The following is a 19,189-nucleotide window of genomic DNA, read 5'->3' on the forward strand; positions in this document are numbered from 1 at the left end:
GTGAATCTCTTTATGATGCCTGGGGGAAGTATAGAAGAATGCTACGGAAATGCCCCACTGAAATATTTCCAGAATGGCTGCAATTTGACATCTTTTATTATGGCCTCACAGACATGGCTAGGATGTCTCTAGACCACTCTGCTGGTGGTTCTATACCAGTGAGGAAGACAATTGAAGAGGCTCATAAACTTATTGAGACAGTTGCCATGAATCAGCTTCTGTACTCAGTTGATGAGACCTCCATGAAAGGAGAGGTTAAGGCAATATCTACTGAGTCTAACCCTCTAGAACAAGATGGCCCATTGACTCAGCAGCTACACGCCCTTGCACAGTAGTTGCTGGAATTACAAGAGACTTTGCAAGAAACTCGGGCTTCCAACAAGAATGTAGAAGCCCAGCTAAGTCAAACAAGGCAGCAACTATCTAAGCATATAAAAGATGAATGTCAGGTAATCCAACTGAAGAGTGGGAGAACATTAAACACCCAACCTCAGAACAACAGGAAATCAGGAGAGGAAAAGTTGACAGAGGACAACCAGACTGCAACCCCAGACACCTCTGAGGGCGCTGAACACCCAACAAGGAATGTTATTGGCGTTCAACGCCAAGAAGGGGTGCTTACTCGTTGCGTTGAATGCCCAAAGGGAGGCAGCACTCTTGGTGTTCAACACCAAGAAGGGTTACCTATGATGAGGGAAAATTGGATTTCCACACAATCTAACTGGCAGGTGTACCGGGTCACATCAAGTAAAAATAACTCACAAGAGTGAGGTCGATCCCACAGGGATTGAAGGATTGAACAACTTTAGTTAAATGATGAATTTAGTCAAGCTAATATGAATGAAGGGGGTAATTTGTGATCGAGAGAAAGTAAATTGCAAGAATTCTAAATGGGAGAATGTAAATTGGCAAGAAGTAAATGGTAGAAAATTTAATTCGACTGGAACTTAAGGTGCAAGAAATTAAAAGTCCTAAATCTTAAAGTGCAAGAAAAATAAATAGCTGAATCTTAAAGTGCAAGAATTAAAAGTGCAGGAATACTAAATAACAAGGAAACTTAAATTTCATGAATAAAAAGGGATTTGGGTATTGGGAATCAAACAGAACTAATAAATGTAACTTTCAGCAAGTGCAGAGGAATCAAAACGAAGGAAATTCAAAGAATGTGATTCATAAGGGATTGGAGATACTATAATCCTTCATGAATCAATTGGGTCTCAACTCCTTTCTCAATCATCAAGTAGATCTATGGCGGATTAAAATTGATTAGATCCCAATTCCTTCGCAATCCAATCTCTCAAATCACAATCAATCTTGCCAATTCCTTGATCTAATTGTCATGAGAAGAGGTTAAGTACAAATCTCTCATCCATAAGCCACACTAGCTCTCAAGATCTCAATTCCTCCCGAATGGTGTTGATCAAGAGAATGGTGAAGGATAGAGCTCCAATTCTAATGCAAGTGATTCCCCTTTTGAGGCTCACACAAGCATTCATGAATTCAACCTCCTTCCAGAGTGAAGATTTCTAAACCAAAACAGAAGGTACCCAATAGCTACAAAGATGAATTGTGAAGAAGAAGAATTTCATTGATTCATGGAAATTACAATAGAGCTCCTCCCCCTAATGAAATTTGGGGGTTAGTTCATCATTGCTCTAGTACCAAAAACAGAAAATAAATTGCAGAAGAAGAAGAACATTGAAGAAATTCAAATCAGATCTAAATTCTTAAGGAAAAACTAAAAGGAAGCTAAAAATGAAAAATCATAAGAGTCTGAAAAGAAGCCCCTAATGAAATTGAATGTTCTCTTATTTATACACTTTCTAATTTTTGTAATCCCAGTACTTGGAGTAGGCTTTCTGGCCTTTGAAGAAACGGATCAGAATGGGTCCTCATTTGGTGTGGTTGGGAGCTTGCTTCAGAAGAATGTAGCGTTCTCAGAGTGAACGCTGCGTTTATTCACCGACGCGTGCGCGCCCTTGGTACGTGCGCGTCCCTGATGTTTTTCCTTATTGACGCGTGCGCGCCCTTGGTGCGTGTGCGTCCTGTGCGCATGCGCATAGATGATAAAACTTCACTTCTGTGCCCAGCACCATGTATGCGTCTGCGCCCATCACCACACTTGTCATATCGATGCGTGCGCGTCATGCATGCGTGCGCGTCGATGCCCATATGCGAATCCAAACTCTGAAAGTATCGCAGGCATTCGCTCCAAGTGAACATAGCGTTCATTTCTTATGAACGTTAATCCTCAATCCACGTGGGCGCACCATGCGTGCGTACGCGTGGATTTCAAAATTGCTCATCCACGCGGAAGCGCCTTGTACGCGTGCGCGTCGCATGTGAACGTAGCGTTCATCAAAATGAGCGTAGCGTTCATCTGCACCTTGCTACTTTGCCTTCTTCTTTTCATCATATTTTCACATGTCATCAATCAAACAACCAATCAAAGTCTCACCAAAATCATAAGGTTCATAATAATCAACTAAATTGTGCATAAACCTCATGATTTTCTATAAAATTGACTATGTTTGATTGAGCTATGATAAATATGCAATTCTACTCCAATCACTTACTTATCATGCAAGAAAGTGTAATAAACCTAATAAAAGCAAAGAAAAATGCTAGTAAAACTAGCATAAGATGACTTGTCATCACAACACCAAACTTAAACCTTGCTTGTCCCTAAGCAAGAAAAGAATTATGTACCAAGGTTCTTTTAGTTGGAATGGATTGAAGAATAACTTTGTTGATGCTTTGTGAGTGAAGTGATTAAGTGACAGTGGGGTGAACTCTAAATTATATGCTCATGTAAGGGCTTCAGTGCTTACTAGTCCCTACATATTGGAAGTCTTAAATCTTAGGAGTTTCACTCAAATGATATCATGGAGATCTCTCAATAGGTAATCACCTTTAAGCAGCGTATATTTTCTGTGTTTTGGCATTAACTCTAAGTTTCATGTCTCAAAGCGGCTCTTTAGATAAGCTTTCAATCAATACTCCTAAACCAGTTGGTTTTAAGGTATTAGGTGTTGAAGCACCCTTTATGATTTACTTGCTCAAGCCTCTCTCTTTGACACAATTCTACCAAAAGCATTTAACTAGGATAGTAAACCTTTGAGTTCTTATTTCTCTCTTTTTCCCTTAGTAATTAATGCTCAGAGCCTTTTGCCATGTTCTTTTGTTTTTCTGTTTCTCTTATTTTCTTTTGTTGCTGCTTCTTGGATCAATAAATGTTTGAGACTCTCCATAATTTTTCCTTGAACTCTATTTCCTGCCTATGAGCTCCCATGCAAGTTTTCATAAACATACAACCTCAATACACAATCCTATAACTAGAACCACCACTTCTCTTAATCTTTTTGCTTGCCTCAAAATAGATTTTTGATTCCTCGATCCTTCTTTTCAAAGAATTGTTCTTTGATGCATGCTGAGGAGTACAAGACATAAGTTCAAGCATACGCAGATGAACAAGAAGACTAGTGTAGAACATGGAAACTTAGTCAAAAACATGAAAGTGCATAACATATAAGCTTAATCATAAAATTGTAAAACATGAAACTTGGAAGGCATATAATTTTTCAGATGTGCATCTTCCTTATTTACTAAAATTATAAAAGGAACTCCACCACCTTTAATTTTTATATTCTTTTCCTTTGTTGGATTCTCCTTTCTTCTTTGGTTCCTGCTTCTTCTTCTTTCTTGTTTCTTGTTGTTCCTCAGCTTCAGCAGGGCATCTTCGATCCCAAGATTGGTCTATCTGATCCCAAAGTCCAGCCTCCTTCAACCTTTGCTCTATTCTTTCTACATTTCTCTTAACTCTTTCACTTTGATGGTTGACTAATTCAGGACATTCAACGAATGGTTTGATCTCTCGGTTGATTCCTGGCATACCACAAACTACATAGTTCAGCTTTGCCTGTGTCTCTACATCATATTCTATCCTGTCCAGATACCTTTGCTCTCCAGCTGTGTGGTATATGTTCTTCCATTGATAAAGATTTTGGAGATATTTCTCTTGCTTGGCTTATTGTTGGGACAATTGTTCAAATGATTCTTGGAAATGCACAGCTTGTTCCCTTTGCCTATCCAAAATTCTTGCTTGGAATTCTCTCTGCTGAGCTATTATCTTGAGCTGGAAGTTTTCTTATTGCTCCATCATCTTCAGCTGCCAATTCTCCTGCTGCTCCTGATCTCTCAAATATTGTTCTTGTTATTGCTCCTGTGCCCTCATATATTGTTGAGATATTTCTTCAATTGCACTCTGAATTTGGCTTAGATCCATTGTCCCAAGGGCTTGCCCCTCTTCCATTTGTGGTCCAGAGGCTTGTCCTTCTTCTATTTGTGGTTTCCTTCATCTTTCCTGAGGTCTTCTCTCACTCTGCTCACTAGTGACACCTTTTATTCTCTGCCTGGTGAGTGCCCTCCCATCCTGTACCCAGTCTGTGTCTGAATCTTCAAAAAGCACCCCTACTCTATTGCACAAGCGCAATATGGTACTTGGGTAGCTAAGTTTGGCTGACTTGCTGTTGCTTTCAGCCATCTCTTGAATGGCATCTGCAATTAGTTGAGGGACATTTATTTCTCTTCCTTTGAGTATGCAGTGTACCATGATTTCTCTTCTTATGGTAACTTCCGAGGGGTTTCCAGTGGGGAGGATTGATCTCATCACTATTTTGTACCAACCTTTGGCCTTAGGTGAGAGATCCATCCTTTTTAGGTGGCATGGATCCCCATTTAAAAATCCCTCACCCAATCCTTGCCATCTAGACATATATCATTTATGAGCTCATCAGGATCATTCTCACAATTTGCTCTTTCATCAAACCTGGGCTCTGTGAAGTGTATTGTTCTTTTTTGCAAAACCCGCATGATTGTAGCTGGATTGAAGTCCACTTCCACTCCCCTCACATAACTTTTGTAGGGCAGTTCAATTTTGCTTTGTCTCGCTGCATTTGCATAAAACTCCCTTATCATGGTTGCACTTATGTCTGTGAGGGGTTCACAGAGGAGTTCCCATCTTCTCTCTTCAATGATTTCTCTCATTATGGGGTACTCACCATCCTTCATTCTAAATCTGACCTCTGGGATTATTTTCTTTTCCTCCATCCAACCATGATATTGGCGCTCATGAAACTGAGATTTAAATCTCCAGTTATCAAAAGTGGGTGGTTCGGCTTCAACTGGTTACTTTCCTTTCTTTCTTCTGGAACTTGAAGAAGCCATTTGATTGGAGAAGGGATAACACAGGGTACTTGTGGTTAAAGCACGATTCAGGAGGTAAGGAGAGAGAAATATGGGTACCGTGTGATGTTCTAGGGTGGAAGAAGATTGCTGTGGATTGTATAGAAAGAGTATGTGAATAAGGTATAAGTGTGTGGTCATAGGAAGTGTTCTTGGCTAATTTGTAGCAGGAGCATAAGTCATTAAAGTCAAACAAGGAGTTGGTGGTTCAATCACATTGAAATGAAAGGTGAAGATGTTGTTGAGAGCAAGAAAATGTACGGTGTGCATGTGCGATTGAATAAGGACAAAGATCACCTCTTCATTGTGCACATGGGTTCGGTTTCCTAGGTGATGAGTCTTGCATATTTTTGCTTTCTAAAGATTAATCTCCAGCACATGTGATTCACTTTTTCCTTGTGACACCCGTATATTATCTGGTCTTGTCCTTGCCTCCATCTTCTTCATACCTATTCATTTTAAACCAAGCATTAATAATCAACAAAATCTGATTTTTGAAAGGTGGTGGTCATAGAATTTAATAACTAGATAGAAGAACTAAAGAGAATCCTAGTCACATGTTCCTTGTTCATGGATAACTGATCGTGCCATATGTGACTACACATAGCTTTGGTGGATGCCAAACTTGTTTCACATCACATAATTCATTTGAAATTTTAGCTTTTGTCACGGTTAGTCTGTCCATTTCAGGGAACATCTTATTTTCTACTCTTAGCGAAACAGAATCACAAAATGATTCAAGGCATCTTTTCCTGAATTTGAGTCTTAGAGAAATTGTGACTTTCTTGAAACTTATAGCACATGTAGAACACCAACTTAATGTTTGGCTATATACTTCAATAAAATGAATGAGTACATATCCTAAGATGGTTATATTATCATCATGTTTGAAGAGCCATTTTAGAGTGCTTTAAGGCACACCAAACTTAAGAATCAGACATATGCGTTAAGATAATGTATGCATTCATCAAACCTACACATGAGAGCTCAAATTCAAGTTAGAAAAGCCATTAATTATTGATATTTAAAATAAAAGCATGAATATTAAATCATGGGCTGCCTCCCATGGAGCGCTCTTTTACTGTCACTAGCTTGACATTGGTTCCTTATTAAGGTGGTTGATGATCATAATGCCTCAGCTTGTCTCCTCTTACTGTGAGCCTTCTTCTTGTGCTTTGATGAATAATCTCTATGTTCTCCAATGAGAGTATTTTGCTCACAGTGTAGTAATCATCAGATTGTGGAAATGTATCCCATTGTTGGTAGATAAGCTTCACTTTGTTTCCCTCTGAGAACCCTTCGGTTGGGATCTTCTTGTTCTTCCACCCCTTTGGGACCTTTTTATTGCTTTTCTTTCCTTCCTTCTTGGCAGCAGGCTCTATGTTGGAAGTTTTCTCCTCACTGATTAATCTTATAGCCTCTTGATGAGCGGATAATTTGTACGCTTTTTGACATTTTTTTAGTATGTTTTTAGTATGATCTAGTTAGTTTTTAGTATATTTTTATTAGTTTTTAGTTAAAATTCACCTTTCTGGACTTTACTATGAGTTTGTGTGTTTTTCTGTGATTTCAGGAATTTTCTGGCTGAAATTGAGGGATCTGAGCAAAAATCTGATTCAGAGGCTGAAAAGGACTGCAGATGCTGTTGGATTCTGACCTCCCTACACTCGAAGTGGATTTTCTGGAGCTACAGAAGCGCAATTGGCGCGCTCTCAACGGCGTCGGAAAGTAGACATCCTGGGCTTTCCAGCAATATATGATACTCCATACTTTGCCCAAGATTTGATGGCCCAAACTGGCGTTCAAAGTCACCTTCAGAATTCCCAGCGTTAAACGCCGGAACTGGCACCAAAATGGGAGTTAAACGCCCAAACTGGCACAAAAGCTGGCGTTTAACTCCAAGAAGAGTCTCTACATGAAAATGCTTCAATGCTCAGCCCAAGCACACACCAAGTGGGCCCAGAAGTGGATTTTTATGTCATTTACTCATCTCTGTACACCCTAGGCTACTAGTTCTCTATATATAGGACCTTTTACTATTGTATTTTCATCTTCTGATCTTTGGAATCTGTTGATCTTTAGATCTTTTGATCACTTTGGGAGGCTGGCCATTCGGCCATGCCTAGACCTTGTTCTTATGTATTTTCAACGGTGGAGTTTCTACACACCATAGATTAAGGTGTGGAGCTCTACTGTACCTCGAGTATTAATGCAATTACTATTGTTCTTCTATTCAATTCCACTTGTTCTTGTTCCAAGATATCACTTGTTCTTCAACTTGATGAATGTGATGATCCGTGACACTCATCATCATTCTCACCTATGAACGTGTGACTGACAACCACCTCCGTTCTACCTTAGATTGGGTGAATATCTCTTGGATTCCTGATACACGATGCATGGTTGATCGCCTGACAACCGAGCGCTCGCCTGACAACCGAGCCAGCCATTCCGTGAGATCAGAGTCTTCGTGGTATAGGCAAGAACTGATGGTGGCATTCAAGAGAATCCGGAAGGTCTAACCTTGTCTGTGGTATTCTGAGTAGGATTCAATGATTGAATGACTGTGACGTGCTTCAAACTCCTGAGGGCGGGGCGTTAGTGACAGACGCAAAAGAATCACTGGATTCTATTCCGGCCTGATTGAGAACCGACAGATGGATAGCCGTGCCGTGACAGGGTGCGTTGAACATTTCCAATGAGAGGATGGGAGGTAGCCACTGACAACGGTGAAACCCTTGCATAAGCTTGCCATGGAAAGGAGTAAGAAGGATTGGATGAAGACAGTAGGAAAGCAGAGAGACGGAAGGGACAAAGCATCTTCATACGCTTATCTGAAGCTCTCACCAATGGAGTACATAAGTATCTCTATCTTTATCTTTGTGTTTTATTCATCATCTATACCCATTTGAGTCTGCCTGACTAAGATTTACAAGGTGACCATAGCTTGCTTCATACCAACAATCTCCGTAGGATCAACCCTTACTCGCGTAAGGTTTATTACTTGGACGACCCAGTGCACTTGCTGGTTAGTTGTGCGAAGTTGTAGTGATCACGATTTCGCCCACCAAGTTTTTGGCGCCGTTGCCGGGGATTGTTTCGTGTATGGACAACTGACGGTTCATCTTGTTGCTTAGGTTAGGTATTTTTCAGAATTCTTAAGAATGAGTTCTAGAGTTTCATGATGATCTGTGGAAATCAGGCTGGCTGTGAAGCCATGTCTAATCTTATTGGACCGAGGTTTCAACTGATCATCACAAGAGCTTGTTGATTTCGATCAATCTTGCTATTGGCGCAATGATCTGCTAAGGCTTGGCTGGCCATTGGCCATGTCTAGTGTTTTGGACTGAAGCTTTCTTTGAAAGCTTGGCTGGCTGTGAAGCCATGTCTAATTCCTGGACCGGAGTCTTAGACTAGCATTGCAATGATTCCTGGAATCCAAATTAAGAATTCTAAAACCTTTATTTTCTATTTTCATATAATTTTCGAAAAAGAACAAAAAAATTACAAAATCATAAAAACCAAAAATATTTTATGTTTCTTGTCAAGTCTAGTGTCTTATATTAAGTTTGGTGTCTTGCATGCATTGTTTATTTGATCTTGGTTCTATTTTCAAGTCAATAGTACAGGGAACTGAAGATTCAGAACATGCAGCAGAGAAATTACACAGAAAAAGCTGGGCGTTCAAAACGCCCAGTGAAGAAGGACAGACTGGCGTTTAAACGCCAGCCAGGGTGCCTGGTTGGGCGTTTAACGCCCAAAAAGGTAGTGCATTGGGCGTTAAACGCCAGAATGTGCACCATTCTGGGCGTTTAACGCCAGGATGGCACAAGAGGGAGGATTTTGTTTTCAATCCAATTTTTTTTCAAGTTTTCAAAGTTATTCAAAATCAAATCTTTTTCAAATCAAATCTTTTCAATCAAATGTTTTCAAAATCAATTTCTTTCCTTTTTCAAAGATACTTGCTAACAATTAATGATTTGATTGAACATTTTGAGTATGTTGCCTTTTCTGTTGAGAAAGGTTTAATGTTTGAATCATATCTTTTCTTGTTAGCCAAGTCATTAATTTTAAAATCAAATCTTTTTAAAATTGTTTTCAAATCATATCTTTTCAACCATATCTTTTTATAAAAACCATAACTTTTCAATCATATCTTCTTAATCATATCTTTTTCAAAATATTTTTCAATCATATCTTTTTTATTTCTAAATTCAAAATCTTTTTCAAAAATCACTTGATTTCTTTTCCATTCTTAGTTTTCGAAAATCAATTCAAGTTTTTCAAAATGTTTTTAAAATCTTTTACTTAATTTTCGAAAATTTCTTTCCCTCTTCTCACATCCTTCTATTTATGGAGTACTACTCCTCCTCAATGCACAATTCGAACTCTATCTCACTAAGTTCGAATTCCTCTACCTCTTTCTTCTAATTTTCTTCTTCTGACACCTCAAGGAATCTCTATACTGTGACATAGAGGATTCCACATTTTCTTGTTCTCTTCTCTTTCATATGAGCAGGAACAAAGACAAAGGCATTCTTGTTGAAGCTGACCCTGAACCTGAAAGGACCTTGAAGCGAAAGCTAAGAGAATCTAAGGCACAACTCTCTGTAGAGGACCTAACCGAATTCTTCAAAGAAGAAGAACACATGGCAGCCGAAAACAACAACAATGCCAACAATGCAAGGAAGGTGCTTGGTGACTTTACTGCACCTACTCCCGACTTCTATGGGAGAAGCATCTCTATCCCTGCCATTGGAGCAAACAACTTTGAGCTTAAGCCTCAATTAGTTTCTCTAATGCAACAGAATTGCAAGTTCCATGGACTTCCACTGGAAGATCCTCATCAGTTCTTAGCTGAATTCTTGCAAATCTGTGACACTGTCAAGACCAATGGGGTTGACCCTGAGGTCTACAGACTTATGCTATTCCCTTTTGCTGTAAGAGACAGAGCTAGAATATGGTTGGACTTACAACCTAAAGACAGCCTGAACTCTTGGGAAAAGCTAGTCAATGCCTTCTTGGCAAAGTTCTTTCCACCTTAAAAATTGAGTAAGCTTAGAGTGGAAGTCCAAACCTTCAGACAGAAGGAAGGAGAATCCCTCTATGAAGCTTGGGAAAGATACAAACAATTGATCAAAAAATGTCCTTCTGACATGCTTTCTGAATGGAGCATCATAGGTATTTTCTTTGATGGTCTCTCTGAACTGTCCAAGATGTCATTGGATAGCTCTGCTGGAGGATCTCTTCATCTGAAGAAGACGCCTGCAGAAGCTCAAGAACTAATTGAAATGGTTGCAAATAACCAATTCATGTACACTTCTGAAAGGAATCCTGTAAACAATGGGACTAATCAGAAGAAAGGAGTTCTTGAGATTGATACTCTGAATGCCATATTGGCTCAGAATAAGATATTGACTCAGCAAGTCAATTTGATTTCTCAAAGTCTGTCTGGAATGCAAAATGCACCAAACAGTACTAAGGATGCTTTATCTGAAGAAGAAGCTTATGATCCTGAGAACCCTTCAATGGAAGAGGTGAATTACCTAGGAGAACCCTATGGAAACACCTATAATTCTTCATGGAGAAATCACCCAAATTTCTCATGGAAGGATCAACAGAGACCTCAACAAGGTTTCAACAACAATAATGGTGGAAGAAACAGGTTTAGCAATGGCAAGCCTTTTCCATCATCTTCTCAGCAACAGACAGAGAATTCTAAGCAGAACCAATCTAACTTAGCAACCATGGTCTCTGATCTAATTAAAACCACTCAAAGTTTCATGACTGAAACAAGGTCCTCCATTAGGAATTTGGAGGCACAAGTGGGACAGCTGAGCAAGAAAGTTACTGAACTCCCTCCTAGTACTCTTCCAAGCAATACAGAAGAAAATCCAAAAGGAGAGTGCAAGGCCATCAACATGGCCGAATTGGGAGAGGAAGGAGAGGAAGTGAACGCCACTGAGGAAGACCTCAATGGGCGTGCACTAACCTCCACTGAGTTCCCCAATGAGGAACCATGGGAATCTGAGGCTCAAAATGAGACCATAGAGATTCCATTGGATTTACTTCTGCCATTCATGAGCTCTGATGAGTATTCTTCCTCTGAAGAGGATGAGTATGTCACTGAAGAGCAAGTTGCTAAATACCTTGGAGCAATCATGAAGCTAAATGACAAGTTATTTGGTAATGAGACTTGGGAGAATGAACCTCCTTTGCTCACCAAAGAACTTGATGACTTGTCTAGGCAGAAATTACCTCAAAAGAGACAAGATCCTAGGAAGTTTTCAATACCTTGTACCATAGGCACCATGACCTTCAAGAAGGCTCTGTGTGACTTAGGGTCAAGTGTAAACCTCATGCCTCTCTCTGTAATGGAGAAGCTAGGGATCTTTGAGGTGCAAACTGCAAGAATCTCACTAGAGATGGCAGACAATTCAAGAAAACAAGCTTATGGACTTGTAGAAGATGTTTTGGTGAAAGTTGAAGACCATTACATCCCTAATGACTTCATAGTCCTAGAGACTGGGAAGTGCATGGATGAATCCATCATCCTTGGCAGACCCTTCCTTGCCACAGCAAAGGCTGTGATTGATGTTGACAGAGGTGAACTGATCATTCAAGTGAATGAAGAATCCTTTGTGTTTAAGGCTCAAGGATATCCCTCTGTCACCATGGAGAGGAAGCATGAAAAGCTTTTCTCAAAACAGAGTCAAACAGAGCCCCCACAGTCAAACTCTAAGTTTGGTGTTGGGAGGCCACAACCAAACTCTAAGTTTGGTGTTGAACCCCTACATTCAAACTCTAAGTTTGGTGTTGGGAGGTTCCAACATTGCTCTGAGCATCTGTGAGGCTCCATGAGAGCCCTCTGTCAAGCTACTGACATTAAAGAAGCGCTTGTTGGGAGGCAACCCAATGTTATATTTTATCTATTTTCCTTTGTTATTTTATGTTTTCTGTAGGTTGATGATCATGAGAAGTCACAAAATCAATTGAAAAAGCAAAAACAGAATGAAAAACAGAAAGAAAAATAGCACACCCTGGAGGAAGATGTTGCTGGCGTTTAAACGCCAGTAAGGCTAGCAGTTGGGCGTTTAACGCCCAGTCTGGCACCATTCTGGGCGTTTAACGCCAGAAAGGGGCACCAGACTGGCGTTAAACGCCAGAAAAGGGCAATCACTTGGCGTTAAACGCCAGAAATGGGCACCAGCCCGGCGTTTAACGCCAGAATTGGCTCAAAACGCATTTTTGCATGCCATTTGGTGCAGGGATGACTTTTCCTTGACACCTCAGGATCTGTGGACCCCACAGGATCCCCACCTACCCCACCACCCCCTCTCTTCTTCACCCATTCACCAATCACCTCAACACCTCTTCCCCAAAAACCCTTCACCTATCAAATCCCATCTTTCTCTTCACCACTAACATCCATCCTTCATAAAACCCCACCTACCTCACCCTTCAAATTCAAACCACTTTCCCCTCCCAAACCCACCCATACATGACCGAATCATGAGCCCCCCTCTCCTATATAAACCCTTCTTCACTCCTTCATTTTCCCACAACCTAAACACCACTTCTCCCCCTCTTTGGCCGAACACAAAGCCATTCCCTTCTTCCTCATTTCTTCTTCTTCTACTCTCTTCTTTCTTCTTTTGCTCGAGGACGAGCAAACCTTTTAAGTTTGGTGTGGTAAAAGCATTGCTTTTTGTTTTTCCATAACCATTTATGGCATCCAAGGCCGGAGAAACCTCTAGAAAGAGGAAAGGGAAGGCAAAAGCTTCCACCTCCGAGTCATGGGAGATGGAGAGATTCATCTCAAGGGTGCATCAAGACCAGTTCTATGAAGTTGTGGCCTTGAAGAAGGTGATCCCCGAGGTCCCTTTTTCACTCAAAAAGAGTGAATATCCGGAGATCCGACATGAGATCCGAAGAAGAGGTTGGGAAGTTCTTACCAACCCCATTCAACAAGTCGGAATCTTAATGGTTCAAGAGTTCTATGCCAATGCATGGATCACCAAGAGCCATGATCAAAGTGTGAACCCGAACCCAAAGAATTGGCTTACAATGGTTCGGGGGAAATACTTGGATTTTAGTCTGGAAAAAAAATAAGGTTGGCATTCAACTTGCCTATGATGCAAGGAGATGAACATCCTTACACTAGAAGGGTCAACTTTGATCAAAGGTTGGACCAAGTCCTCACTGACATTTGTGAAGAGGGCGCCCAATGGAAGAGAGATTCAAGAGGGAAGCCTGTTCAATTAAGAAGGCATGACCTCAAGCCCGTGGCTAGAGGATGGTTGGAGTTTATCCAACGCTCAATCATTCCCACTAGCAACCGGTCCGAAGTTACTATAGACCGGGCTATCATGATTCATAGCATCATGATTGGAGAAGAAGTAGAAGTTCATGAGGTTATAGCCCAAGAACTCTATAAGGTGGCGGACAAGTCCTCTACCTTGGCAAGGTTAGCCTTTCCTCATCTCATTTGTCACCTCTGTTACTCAGTTGGAGTTGACATAAAGGGAGACATCCCCATTGATGAGGACAAGCCCATCACTAAGAAGAGGATGGAGCAAACAAGAGACCCCTCTCATCATCAAATCCCTGAGATGCCTCAAGGGATGCACTTTCCTCCACAAGACTATTGGGAGCAAATTAACACCTCCCTAGGAGAATTGAGTTCCAACATGGGACAACTAAGGGTGGAACACCAAGAACATTCCATCCTCCTCCATGAAATTAGAGAAGATCAAAGAATCATGAGAGAGGAGCAACAAAGACAAGGAAGAGACATTGAGGAGCTCAAGCACTCCATAGGATCTTCAAGAGGAAGAACAAGCCGCCATCACTAAGGTGGACCCGTTCTTTAATTTCCTTGTTCTTTATTTTTCTGTTTTTCGAATTTTAGTGCTTATGTTTATCTATGTTTGTGTCTTGTGATCATTAGTGTCTTAGTGTCTATACCTTAAAGTTATGAATGTCCTATAAATCCATCACCTCTCTTAAATAAAAATGTTCCTAATTGAAAAAGAAAAGAATTGCATGAATTTTGAATTTTATAACAGATTAATTATTTTGATGTGGTGGCAATACTTTTTGTTTTCTGAATGTATGCTTGAACAGTGCATATGTCTTTTGAATTTGTGGTTCATGAATGTTGGCTCTTGAAAGAATGATGAAAAAGGAGACATGTTACTGAGGATCTGAAAAATCATTAAAATGATTCTTGAAGCAAGAAAAAGCAGTGAATACAAAAAAAAGAGAGAAAAAAAGAGAAAAACGAAAAAAAAAGGGGAGAAAAAAAAAACGAAAAAAAAAGAGAAAAAGAAAGAAAAAGAAAGAAATAAAGTTGTGATCCAAGGCAAAAAGAGTGTGCTTAAGAACCCTGGACACCTCTAATTGGGGACTCTAGCAAAGCTGAGTCACAATCTGAAAAGGTTCACCCAATTATGTGTCTGTGGCATGTATGTATCCGGTGGTAATACTGGAAGACAGAGTGCTTTGGGCCACGGCCAAGACTCAATAAGTAGCTGTGTTCAAGAACCATCATACTTAACTAGGAGAATCAATGACACTATCTGGAATCTGAGTTCCTAAAGAAGCCAATCATTCTGAATTTCAAAGGATAGAGTGAGATGCCAAAACTATTCAGAGGCAAAAAGCTAAAGCCCCGCTCATCTAATTAATACTGATCTTCATAGATATTTTTGGAGTTCATTGCATATTCTCTTCTTTTTATCTTATTTGATTTTCAATTGCTTGGGGACAAGCAACAATTTAAGTTTGGTGTTGTGATGAGCGGATAATTTGTACGCTTTTTGGCATTGTTTTTAGTATGTTTTTAGTATGATCTAGTTAGTTTTTAGTATATTTTTATTAGTTTTTAGTTAAAATTCACCTTTCTGGACTTTACTATGAGTTTGTGTGTTTTTCTGTGATTTCAGGAATTTTCTGGCTGAAATTGAGGGATCTGAGCAAAAATCTGATTCAGAGGCTGAAAAGGACTGCAGATGCTGTTGGATTCTGACCTCCCTGCACTCGAAGTGGATTTTCTGGAGCTATAGAAGCGCAATTGGCGCGCTCTCAACGGTGTTGGAAAGTAGACATCCTGGGCTTTCCAGCAATATATGATAGTCCATACTTTGCCCAAGATTTGATGGCCCAAACCGGCGTTCAAAGTCACCTTCAGAATTCCCAGCGTTAAACGCCGGAACTGGCACCAAAATGGGAGTTAAACGCCCAAACTGGCACAAAAGCTGGCGTTTAACTCCAAGAAGAGTCTCTACACGAAAATGCTTCAATGCTCAGCCCAAGCACACACCAAGTGGGCCCAGAAGTGGATTTTTATGTCATTTACTCATCTCTGTACACCCTAGGCTACTAGTTCTCTATATATACGACCTTTTACTATTGTATTTTCATCTTCTGATCTTTGGAATCTGTTGATCTTTAGATCTTTTGATCACTTTGGGAGGCTGGCCATTCGGCCATGCCTAGACCTTGTTCTTATGTATTTTCAACGGTGGAGTTTCTACACACCATAGATTAAGGTGTGGAGCTCTGCTGTACCTCGAGTATTAATGCAATTACTATTGTTCTTCTATTCAATTTCGCTTGTTCTTGTTCCAAGATATCACTTGTTCTTCAACTTGATGAATGTGATGATCCGTGACACTCATCATCATTCTCACCTATGAACGTGTGACTGACAACCACCTCCGTTCTACCTTAGATTGGGTGAATATCTCTTGGATTCCTGATACACGATGCATGGTTGATCGCCTGACAACCGAGCGCTCGCCTGACAACCGAGCCAGCCATTCCGTGAGATCAGAGTCTTCGTGGTATAGGCAAGAACTGATGGTGGCATTCAAGAGAATCCGGAAGGTCTAAGCCTTGTCTGTGGTATTCTGAGTAGGATTCAATGATTGAATGACTGTGACGTGCTTCAAACTCCTGAGGGTGGGGCGTTAGTGAAAGACGCAAAAGAATCACTGGATTCTATTCCGGCCTGATTGAGAACCGACAGATGGATAGCCGTGCCGTGACAGGGTGCGTTGAACATTTCCAATGAGAGGATGGGAGGTAGCCACTGACAACGGTGAAACCCTTGCATAAGCTTGCCATGGAAAGGAGTAAGAAGGATTGGATGAAGACAGTAGGAAAGCAGAGAGACGGAAGGGACAAAGCATCTTCATACGCTTATCTGAAGCTCTCACCAATGGAGTACATAAGTATCTCTATCTTTATCTTTGTGTTTTATTCATCATCTATACCCATTTGAGTCTGCCTGACTAAGATTTACAAGGTGACCATAGCTTGCTTCATACCAACAATCTCCGTGGGATCGACCCTTACTCGCGTAAGGTTTATTACTTGGACGACCCAGTGCACTTGCTGGTTAGATGTGCGAAGTTGTAGTGATCACGATTTCGCCCACCACCTCTGTCTTCAATCCTTTTTCAGCCTTTTCATCTTCACTACCCTTTTGTTCTTCTCCACTGTCTGTCTTTTGCCTCAAAGGTGAGTTGATGAGTGCTTCCTTGGGTTTTTCCTTCCAGTTCAAGTCTTCCTCTTCAATTCTCATGCAACTTTTCTTTTTAGCAGGATGTTGTATCTCCTTGAAGATATTCAGGGTGATCTGCTTATCATGTGTTCTCAAAGTCATTTCTCCTTTCTCTACATCAATGATGGCCCTTGCTGTGGCCAAGAAAGGTCTTCCCAAAATAATGGAATCATTTCCTTCTTCATCTAAGTCTAGGATCACAAAATCTACTAAAAATATGAATTTTTCCACCTTAACTAGGAGATTCTCAACCACTCCATTGGGGATTACCATCGATCTACCAGCAAGTTGCAAAGTCATCCTTATAGGCTTTACCTCTTCTATAGAAAACTTCCTCATCATATTTAAAGGCATTAGATTGATACTTGATCCCAATCACACAATGCCTTATCAATGGATACATTGCCAATAGTGCAGGGCAAAAAGAAACTCCCAGGATCCTTGAACTTTGGTGGCAAGCCCTTTTGAATCACTGCACTGCACTCTTGGGTCAAGATCACTGTTTACTTTTCGTTCCAGCTTCTCTTCTTGTTGATGAGCTCCTTGAGGAATTTTGCATATAGGGGCATCTGCTCAAATGCTTCACCAAGAGGAATGTTGATTCCATCTTCTTGAAAACCTCTAGAAACTTGGGAAATTATTGATCGTTGAGCTTCTTTTTGAACCTTTGAGGATATGGAAGAGGAGGAGTGTAAGGCTTCATCTCCTTCTTCTTTTCTTGTGGATGCTCCTCCATGACTTGTTTTTCCTTCTTTGACACTTATGGTTCTTCCTCCTTCTTGTTGAGCTTTTCCTGGCCTTTCTCCTCGGCTGTCGTTTCTTCTTTATTATTAGCCTTGTCACCTTCCAATGTCCTTCCACTCTTGAGTTGGATTGGTTTGCATTCTTCTTTTGGGTTTGGAATGGTATCATTTGGGAGAACATTAGTTGGTCTTTCAACTTGTCTGGCCAATTGTCCTATTTGTCTTTCAAGATTCATTATGGTGGCCTCTTGTCTATCTTGACTTTTAATTAGACTCTCTTGCCCCTTTGCTAGATCCTATATGGTTTGAGCAAGTGCTTGTAATGTTGCCTCAAGAGCTGAGATCCTGGTTTCATGATGGTCAATGGATGGTATGTTAGGATATGATGGTTGTTGCTGGAAGTTGGTTGGGTTGTTGAAATGGTTGTTCTGGGAATTGAAAGGTGGTGTGGAGAAGTTATTTTGGTGGGTCTGTGAGTTATTGTTGGGTTGCTGATATGAATTTTATGATTTTCTATATTGGTTAGTGTTATTGGATGAATGAGGTTGATTGTTTATGTTGCGGGAGTTGTTGGAATTGTGATTCTTTTGCCATGAATTATGATTATCACCCCACCTCAAATTGGGATGATTCTTCCATGATGGATTGTATGTATCTCCATGAAATTCATTCTGAGAAGAGTTTGAGGTGTTATACATATATTAGACTTGTTTTGGCTGCTGCTCATAGTTGCTTTTCTCAGAGGCTTCATTACTTTGGCTCCATCCATTTGAGGGTTGGCTTGCTGTGTTAACTACAGCCACTTGGAGTCCATCTATCCTCTTTGTCATCAACTCCATTTGTTGCTGAATTTGTTGGTGCATCAACTTATTCTGTGCTAAGATAGTGTCCACTCCTTCTAGCTCCAACACACCCTTCTTTTGTATTGGTTGGCATTGCCTCTGATGAGCATAGAAGTATTGATTGTTAGTCATAGTGTCTATGAGATTCTGGGCTTCCTCTGCTGTCTTCATGAGTTGCAATGAACTTCCTGCAGAGTAATATAAAGACTCTTGAGCTCTTAATGTCAATCCCTCATAGAAATTCTGAAGTCTGTCCCATTCAATAAACATCTCGGGTGGATATTTCCTGATTAGAGCTTTGTATCTTTCCCATACCTCATAGAGTGATTCTCCATCCATTTGAGTGAATGTTTGCACTTCTGTCTTCAATCTTATGATCCTCTGATGTGGATAAAATTTGGATAAGAATTTGTTTACCAAATCATCCCAAGTGTTGATGCTTTCTTTGGGAAACGTTTCTAGCCATTGAGATGCCTTGTCTCTCAAGGAAACTGGAAATAGCAGCAGCTTATAGATGTATGGATGCACACCATTGATTTTGATAGTATCACAAATCCTCAGGAAGGTAGATAAGTGCTGGTTCGGATCTTCAAGTGGACCTCCTCCATAGGAACAATTGTTCTGTACCAGAGTAATAAGTTGAGGCTTCAACTCAAAGTTATTCGCATGAACATTGGGAGTGAGTATACTGCTCCCACAGTTTCTTGGATTGGGGAAGGTGTAGGATGCTAGAACCCTCCTTTGAGGTTGACCATTGTTGTTGGCTACCTCTTCTGGTGGATTGGGGAGGT

At 40.5% G+C, this 19,189-nt stretch overlaps 1 non-coding gene across 1 annotated transcript; it reads right to left on the reverse strand.

Moving 5' to 3' along the window:
- Window positions 1-10,298: 10,298 nt before the first annotated feature.
- On the reverse strand, window positions 10,299-10,406 carry LOC130942994 (small nucleolar RNA R71). The gene has a single exon (XR_009071535.1). It is a non-coding gene; the product is annotated as a small nucleolar RNA R71 (small nucleolar RNA).
- Window positions 10,407-19,189: the final 8,783 nt, after the last annotated feature.

Source organism: Arachis stenosperma, chromosome 7 (genome assembly GCF_014773155.1).
Source record: "Arachis stenosperma cultivar V10309 chromosome 7, arast.V10309.gnm1.PFL2, whole genome shotgun sequence".
Classification (NCBI taxonomy): domain Eukaryota; kingdom Viridiplantae; phylum Streptophyta; class Magnoliopsida; order Fabales; family Fabaceae; genus Arachis; species Arachis stenosperma.